Source organism: Vanacampus margaritifer, chromosome 9 (assembly GCF_051991255.1).
Source record: "Vanacampus margaritifer isolate UIUO_Vmar chromosome 9, RoL_Vmar_1.0, whole genome shotgun sequence".
Lineage (NCBI taxonomy): Eukaryota > Metazoa > Chordata > Actinopteri > Syngnathiformes > Syngnathidae > Vanacampus > Vanacampus margaritifer.
In genome coordinates this window covers 11,754,556-11,763,433 of record NC_135440.1, presented here as the reverse complement: position 1 = coordinate 11,763,433, position 8,878 = coordinate 11,754,556, and the positions used below count along the sequence as shown (strand labels likewise).

Sequence of the window (8,878 nt, the reverse complement as noted above, 5' to 3'; positions counted from 1 at the left end):
CTCGCAAGGTCGACCCACCCACCCTCTCAAGCAGCCATCAGCTTTGAACGCAGGAAAGAGCGAATGCGACAGGAAATTAGCCTCTTTGGCTTCAAAGTAAAAGCTTTCCCCGGGGAATAATTAAAGATTTTTTATTTTGAAAGAATGCACTGGAAGTCATTTTGCTGTAATTCAATTCCTTTGACGGCGCCGTGGACGGGCTTTCCAAACAAGGAATGCGGCTGTTGCTGCAAGCAGAGAGACAGACAGAGAAAAAGCAGAGCTGCAAGGGTTCGGCGGCGGGTCCGGGGATGCGCGCAAGCCCGCCTCTCATTTGCTCCTCCGTCAAAGCCACACATTCACCTGGAACATTGTCAAAACTGTCAACAGGCGAGATTTGGACACAGTTGAAATGTGGAAAAACTCAGAGGAAGTACTAGCAGGTTGTTTCTCTGTAAATTAAAGAAGATGGATGTTTGATTGAGGAACAGAACAATACGAATAGACGTTATTTTCCTTTTCTTTTTTTTTCTTTACGCACAGAGAGAACAAACGGAATCAACGGACATTCCCAACTCATTGGGGGTTAGGGATCTCAATGTCAACAATTTAAACACTAGTGAATTTTGTAGACCTATCGAAGGACTTATTGGCACACTTTTTGCCCCCGTGCTTTTGGGATTTGGTGTCCAGTGACAATATGCATCAAAGGGAGAAGTGACTTGCTCAAGGTAAATTTGAATTTTAAAATTAAATGTACACCTTTTTATTTGACCGTTGACATGCAAGTTCACTATAGTCGTGTGGTTTTGTTTGGACATTTGGCTCGGTGAATGTGTCGCGCTTTTTTTTTTTTTTTTAAGGGGGGTGGCTTCGGACAATATTGACTAATGACAGAATGAATGGCAGGTAGATTGACACAGTTGTCGACTTGCAGTGAGAGTTTGGCTTTTGTCAGCCCCGCACACCGAAACAGAATGTGCCGCTGGTGCCGCTGTGGGCATTCGCCGTCTGCGGTCCGAGATAAAGACACCCGCTTCTCTCCAGTGATTTCCCATTAATTGTCATATTTGATTCATCCGCGACGTAGCAACATTAATGGCCATTTGCTATTGACTTAATTTGAGGTTATCTGGCAACGATAACTTGTATAGTCAAGAACTTTCAGGAGGAATGCATGATCATTTCATGCAAAGATGCGTTAATAACTATGACATAAAAATAAAAAATAATAAACAAATACTTTGGTTTTCTTGGTTTTAAGGACAAGGATACACACTAAGTAGTAGAAGTCACCTGGATATAAAAATAAAAACAAACATCTTGTGGTTTCCCACCACATGACCTCCATTTGCCTTGTGTTGAAATTCAATTATGTGCATGCATATTTCATTCATGTTTAGGTGACAGGACACAAGCGAGCCATGTTGAAATTGTGCCCATTCGTAGGACTGCTTTTCATACTCATGTAAAGCTGCAAACCTATATAATGCTTTAAAAATGGTCTGGTTTTAAAACTTTCTTCTGTTTTGGGCCAGCATTACTCAATGAGAATATACAAGCAGACCAAAATCAAATACCGGTTATTTATTCTTGCCATATATTTCCCATTTTCCACGTTATTCTTATAAAACAATCTCATACTTTTGACAATACCTGTTATACTACAGTTATATTATGCAATATGATGATCAGATTATATGAATCATAACGTTGCCTTTTTGCAAGCGAAAGGTATAAACATTTGTCAACATCATATATTTGCACAAATGAAAACAAATGATCTCGAACGGATGAAAACAAGCTTAATCTGTGCCGGTATAATAACAAATATATACTGTATGGTGAGAAAAATAAATTCTAAATAATCCAAATCACACTTATTATCATGTGTCAGACATAGTCAAAGTATGGATCAATATTGGATGATATATTTAGATTTTTGATAAGCTTCATATAAATAAAAATGTTGTGACTGATGCTTTCACAAGATTGACTTCATGTCTATTATTTAGCAGAGCTGTTGACGTCAAATTAAAATAGCTGTCATTTTAAATAGAAAATTGGTGGGAATTGTGATTTATTTATGGCATTAGCAATCAATACTAGAATTAAAATCGATACTGGGACAGTTTTGAAGGAGCCAGCTATTGCATGCAAAGTCGTCTGGCCACAGAAAAACAAACAATTAACACTCACAAAAAGACATGCCCATTCTGTGACTGGCGTAGTTGGCTTGTCGTCACAAGAATTACACAAGCCAGCAACACGACACGGCCCTTTGCAAAAGCATTCATGCATGATTTTTTTTTAACCTAGATCTCCCTATTTTTCCCCCCCGCCATTGTGTGTCCCCCTGTTGCCGTTTCAAATACGAGTACAGCCGAGCCTACAGCCTAGCCTACCTACTCTTCATCTTCCCATTCTATGATCACTCCCCCCTCCAAAACGGAGCTGCTGGAAACCTCGTATCTAAATTTGTGACATCAGGAAAGGACACAGTGAGGCGGGGGGGGGGGGGGGGGGGGGGGGGCACCACGGGAGTCATTGAAGAGGAGAGATGAATAGATGCGTGATGACTGAGGAGACAGTGAGCAAGATGACAGAAGATGGATTGTAGGCATTGTATAAAAAAAAAAGACGAAATACAACAGACCGGCCGTGCTATTGCTCCCGCTGCGAAGGAAATATTTGACTTTATGTGTGACACCCATTAAGCTTTGAAAGATATAATACAGCACCTCAGTAACCCAAACCCTTTTAAAGGTAAAGCTTAAGTCTTCCTAATGGTTTCCAGTTGAGGTAAATATTCACCTTCGGAATAAGTGACTACATGAAAAGCTTGAAATTGGGACTGAATGACTCCTGGTCCATATGAGAAGCAAAGAGTAAAGAGTGATTTACATGCACAATATATAACATTTACAAGACTGACCTCAGTGTTGCAGTTTTGCTATTTGCTGTGTTTGTGTATTTTAAAAACTGGATGCATCTGAGGTGATGCTTTGGTGGTTCTTCTCACATAATAGTCAAGGATACATATTGTGGAAGGAGTCGATATTTTGGAATGCAACTACTTGCATTAAAGTGAGCAAACAGACAGATACTTGTGGTGTTAGTTCACTTTTACTTCCACATTGCATCAAGAAAACCAAACAGCATTGGTAGCTTTAATTAAATGGACTGCTTTCTATTTACATCATGGTGCCTAAAGCCTCACATTCACACATAATTGGACGGCTGTTGCCAGGTCCCCTGGGGGCAAATTAGGGCTTAGTGTCTTGCTCAAGGACACTTCGATATGGTCACAAGGGCTGAGGATTCTCCAGCCACATAATTCAACATGTTGGCAAGACTGTCCTTGAGCAAATGACCATATCATTGTCTGTACTCAATACATAAAGTTTGAGATTAGACTCTTTTATTCCTTGCTGTGGATAAAAAAAAAAAAAAAGTGTATTGCAACTTGTATGCCTCTACATAATTATATTGTATTGAAGTAAACTATTGTAATTTGAAAATGAAACCATTTGATAATTTGCCTTGACATTATCGACTGACTGTCTTCACCACAACTGGAGCAGCCTAAGATGTATAGTCAAATAAGATTTAATAATATTAATAAAAATTAATGCACTTTATTTTGGCCACTTTTCATGTCATTCAAGGTAATCTTACATGTTTAGAAGAACAATATAAAAAATAAAGAAATATAAACTGCTATATAATACAGCAAAGTACTCTTTCCTAATAAAACATAAGAAATAAAATACAGCAGAGTAAAAGTCTGGAAGACAAGAATCTGCAAGATAAAAAAAAAAAAAAGTTAAAACAAACCACTTCTATAGGTTATGCCTGTTTCAAAAGATGTGTTTTGAGGAATGCTTTAAATGTGCCAGAGTTCCTAGAGTGTTCCAAAGGTGGGGGCTGAGCGGATGAAGGCTCTTGACCCCCATGGAGATTAGACGGGTGTGTGGTGAAACAAGTTTTCCCCACACTTACTGCTTTAAAGCACATTACTAAACGATTTTATAAGTACTTTGCACACATTCAAGGTTCAAATGATAGTATTTGTTGTTTAATAGCCTATTCACTAATTTCTTTGCTCGGACAATTGGAAGTGTTGGAAAAGGGAAACATCTTAGAAAAATAACAACACATTGTAAATGTGGAAATTGTTTTGAGATGAGACACAATGCAGGGTTTTTCTTTAATCATTTTAAACTGTTAAGATTTCAGAATTCAAACAGACGTAAGGAAATTAGAGATTAACCGATATGTTTATTTTCCCCAGCACAGACACTGATTATTAGTAGTCAGGCAGAAATTCAAAATTTCAAAAATTCCAAACTCCATTTCTTAACTTTATTGAATATTTGCAAGGATATGTTTATTGAACAACTTGTAAGATTTGTAAACTATTGGAATTTTTATTCATTTATTTATTTATTATTAGTTTTTAAAATATTAGTCAACAATATACTACAATATATATTGTTTTAAAATTCTAACAAAAAGTTCAAGGACTTTCTAGGGTCAATAGAATGCCTTAAAATGTCAAATAAAAACTTAAATAATGGCTCCCTATTGTTTATTGTCTACAATAAATTACAGTTTTCCAACATTTCAAAATATCAGAAATTTTATTATGTTAGTTTTGTGTTACTAATGTTTACTTTTCTTTTAACAGAACATTCTGAGTTCTCAGGTCACCAGCATCTCTTATAAAGTTAATTGAAAAAAATAATAAATAGTTCCGTGAAGTTGTAAACTGAGTTTTAAATTGATCGAGTTTTAAATTGATCTATCTATTATTAGTATGATTCTTCAAAAAGGCTGATGCTGATATTTGTCAAAATGCTGAATATTGCGGTGTATTCCAAAAGAAAATGTCAGAACTGAATTCACAGTTAAAACCTGCGAGTCTCAGTATGGTATACATACCACCGCCCTCTAGTGGTGCACAGAATTTTAGAAAATGATACTGTACAGATAAACCAAAATAAATTTAAAATGTGAACAATCAATCAAACATAGTGGAATGTATGAAAATATCAATCGATTGGGAGAAAATGAAGGTGTTAAAATACTAATTTTAGACTTCTAAAAACTTTGGAAGTGCTTCTGGGAAGCTACGTGTAGCTTTCAAAACGGTCAGACACCGTAGCAGGTTGCGACTGCGAGAGCTGAAAGCAACTAAGCTAAATGGCAGCGTTCGACCAAAATATTATCATGGCTTCACTCTATATAGAAAAGTGTAAAAAATTATATTAAATAATGATCAGCCATGCAAGTCTAATTTAGTTGGTGATCAAGTACTGCTTCAAAATACAAACTAATGCTTTACTGTCTCTATGAGAGTGTTGCACTTTTTGACAACTCTGCGTAAAAGATTGGGACCCAAAATAGCTTGTAGGAACATACATCACATTTACAGGGGTAGGGGTGGCTCATTGGCTCATTTACAGAAAAAAAGAAAAATAACTGCTTTTAAGAGAGTTTTTGTAGTGGGTGTAAAGTTGCAATCATTTATATTACGACCATAGGATGTCACAGATATTTTATTAGCGCACCTGCAAATTGTGAAAAAAATCTAACAATATTTCTCCTTCTCCAATGTCAACATTGTACATCAAATACAATTATGCAGATGTAATATTTCTGATTGTCAAAAGAAACTATTGTGTGCGCATTAATGTCAGGCAGCCTTTCAGCAAGATTCTCGGAATGTTTTTCTATTTTTAGTGCGCGTGCGAGACGAAAAGAAACACCGTCACACTTCTGCCTGCCTGAGTGGAAGCACCTCACGAAAACAAGCATGGCCAGCATCAATCCAAACACTGAATCAAACACAAGCCCAAAAAATTAGTATGACAGCATATCATATAAATTTCTAACTCATAGATTAAAGACTTTTCTCTTAAATACTGTGTCGGTGAGCCAAGATTATCCATCCATCCATCCATCATGTGTGGAATATAAAGATACTGATTAGACAGCCTGATTATTGCACAAGTGTGCCACGGGCTTCTAAAAGTGAAAGGCCAAAATAAAATGTGGAGTTTTACTGATGTCGATGGGGATGAACCAGACAATTTCTGGTCTAATCACCATTGGTCTCATTCGGTGCAACATATTTATTGTACAGTAAAGGTCGACTCTGAAATGTGCAGTTTTAGTGTATTGTTGGGGTGGGAGGTCCAGTCGTGCTGTAACCATCTCCTCTGATCAGCTTGCACTGTGGAACGGCGGTCCACTCCACTTCAATGGCTGTGCGAAGTTGCTGGATATTGACAGGAAGAGAAACACGCTGTCGTACATCCCAAATATGTTAGAATTTTGTGCCGATCCTTGCAACATCGGGCCATGCATTATGATGTCACAACAGGATGGTCACGGGTGAACGGCTCAACCAATCAACTCCATGCGAAGGAGACGGGTTGCAATGCGTGAGGCAAACCGAATGCTGACTTGTTTTCTGACCCTTCGGACCTCCCCACTAGGGGTGCAGCAATTAACCGGTTTTATGGTTAACCGTGGTTTTTAGAGGTGATGGGCAAGTTTGGTATCCAGGAGAGGAACGCAGAAGGACAGTTGGTGGTTGAATTTGCAAAAAGAATGGAAATGGCTGTAGTGAATACTTTCTTCCAGAAGAGGCAGGAACATAGGGAGACCTACAAGAGTGGAGGTAGGAGTACACAGGTAGACTACATCCTGTGTAGACGGTGTAATCTGAAGGAGATCAGCAACTGCAAAGTAGTGCTAGGTGAGAGTGTAGCCAGACAACATAGGATGTAGTGTGTAGGATGACTCTGGCGGACAAAGACGGCAAAGGCAGAGCAGAGGACGAAATGGTGGAAGCTGAAAAAGGAAGAGTGTTGTATGACTTTCAGGAAGGAATTCAGACGGGATCTGGATGGTCAGGGGGTGCTTCCAGATGACTGGACAACTACAGCAAATGTGATCAGGGAGACGGGGAGGGCAGTCCTTGGTGTGTCATCTGGAAGGAAAGGCGATAAGGAGACTTGGTGGTGGAATGAGGAGGTGCAGAAGTGGATCCAGAGAAAGAGGTTAGCTAAGAAGAAGTGGGACACAGAGAGGACTGAAGAAAGTAGACAGGAGTACATGGAAATGCAGCGTAAGGTGAAAGTAGAAGTGGCAAAGACCAAACAAGGGGCTTACGATGACTTGTATGCTAGGTTGGACAGTAAGGAGGGAGAGACTGATCTATACAGGTTGGCAAGGCAAAGAGACAGAGTTGGGAAGGACGTACAGCAGGTTAGGGTAATAAAGGATAGGGATGGAAGTGTGTTGACAGATGCCAGTAGTGTGATGGGAAGATGGAAAGAGTACTTTGAAGAGTTGATGAATGAGGAAAATGAGAGAGAACGAAGAGTAGACGAGGTGACTGTTGTAGACCAGGAAGCAGCAAAGATTAGTTAGGGGCATTAAAGAGGATGAAAAGTGGAAAGGCACCCGGTCCTGATGATATACCTGTGGAGGTATGAAAGTGTCTAGGAGAGGTAGCAGTAGAATTTCTGACTGGGTTGTTCAACAGGATCTTAGATAGTGAGAAGATGCCTGAGGAATGGAGGAGAAGTGTGCTGGTGCCCATTTTTAAGAAAAAGGGAGACGTGCAGAGTTGTGGCAACTACAGAGGAATAAAGCTGATGAGGCACACAATGAAGCTATGGGAAAGAGTAGTTGAAGCTAAACTGAGGGCAGAGGTGAACATTTGTGAGCAACAGTATGGTTTCATGCCCGCCCAAAAAAAAAGAGTACCACAGATACAGTTTTTGCTTTGATGATGTTGATAGAGAAGTACAGAGAAGGTCAGAAGGAGCTGCATTGTGTCTTTGTAGATCTGGAGAAAGCTTACGACAGGGTGCCCAGAGAGGAACTGTGGTTTTGTATGAAGAAGTCTGGAGTAGTAGAGAAGTATGTTCAAGTGGTGCAGGACATGCATGAGGACTGTAAGACAGTGGTGAGGTGTGCTGTAGGTGTGACAAAGTGGAGGTGGCAGAGATGAAGATGCTGAGGTTCTTTTTGAGAGTGACCAGGGTGGATAGAATCAGAAATGAGTACATCTGAGGGACAGCACATGATAGAGGCTTTGGAGATCAAGTCAGAGAGGCCAGACTGAGATGGTTTGGATATGTCCAGAGGAGAGATAGTCAGTATATTGGCAGAAGGATGCTGAGTTTCCAAATGCCAGGCAGGAGGTCTAGAGGAAGACCAAAGAGGAGGTTTATGGGTGTAGTTAAAGAGGACATGAAGGTAGTTGGTGTGAGAGCAGAGGATGCAGAGGACAGGGTTAGATGGAGGCAACTGATTTGCTGTGGGAAAAGCCGAAAGGAAAAGAAGATTTCTAATCTGCTGTATTTGTTTTAAAAGGCCCCAATGTTTTTTTATTATTATTTATTTTTAGTTATTTATTGTTGTTAAAAATAAAAAAAAATTGCAAGAACGCTGATGTTATTATTATTTTTATGTCTATAAGAATAACCGTAAAAAACGTAAAACCACGTTTTTTAAACTGCATATTTCAGAGTGTACTTTTTTTGTTTTTGTTTAAGGCACACGTCTGCAATAAATGTGTTGCACCGTGTGAGGAAAATGATGCTCACTCCATTTTGTATATAGGGATCGAACAGCATGCACATCTGCGTCCTCGTGAATCAGACGATATTTAGCATTTTATGCAAAATCGCTGATTGGTTGTAATGTCATAATTGGTCTATTAATCAATAACATTGATCGGATCCACAAAATAAAACCTTACAGCAAACAAAATCTCGTTCGCTCCAGGGACGTTCTGTGCTGCCATAATAATAATAATCCAAGGTTTCTCCGCATATGCAGTTGTTTTTTCCCCCCAGTTTTCTTTTGACAATTTTTA

At 39.1% G+C, this 8,878-nt stretch overlaps 1 protein-coding gene across 7 annotated transcripts in view; it reads left to right on the top strand.

The window, feature by feature from the left end:
* Positions 1-203: 203 nt before the first annotated feature.
* adgrb1a (adhesion G protein-coupled receptor B1a) overlaps positions 204-8,878 on the top strand; it is a 135,039-nt gene continuing 126,364 nt past the window's right edge. For 6 of the 7 annotated variants that reach the window (XM_077575217.1, XM_077575216.1, XM_077575214.1 and 3 more), the window contains exon 1: positions 204-710. The gene's annotated coding sequence lies outside the window, so the exon portion shown is untranslated. The remainder of the gene's footprint in view (positions 711-8,878) is intronic. The other variant, XM_077575219.1, reaches the window with a different exon arrangement.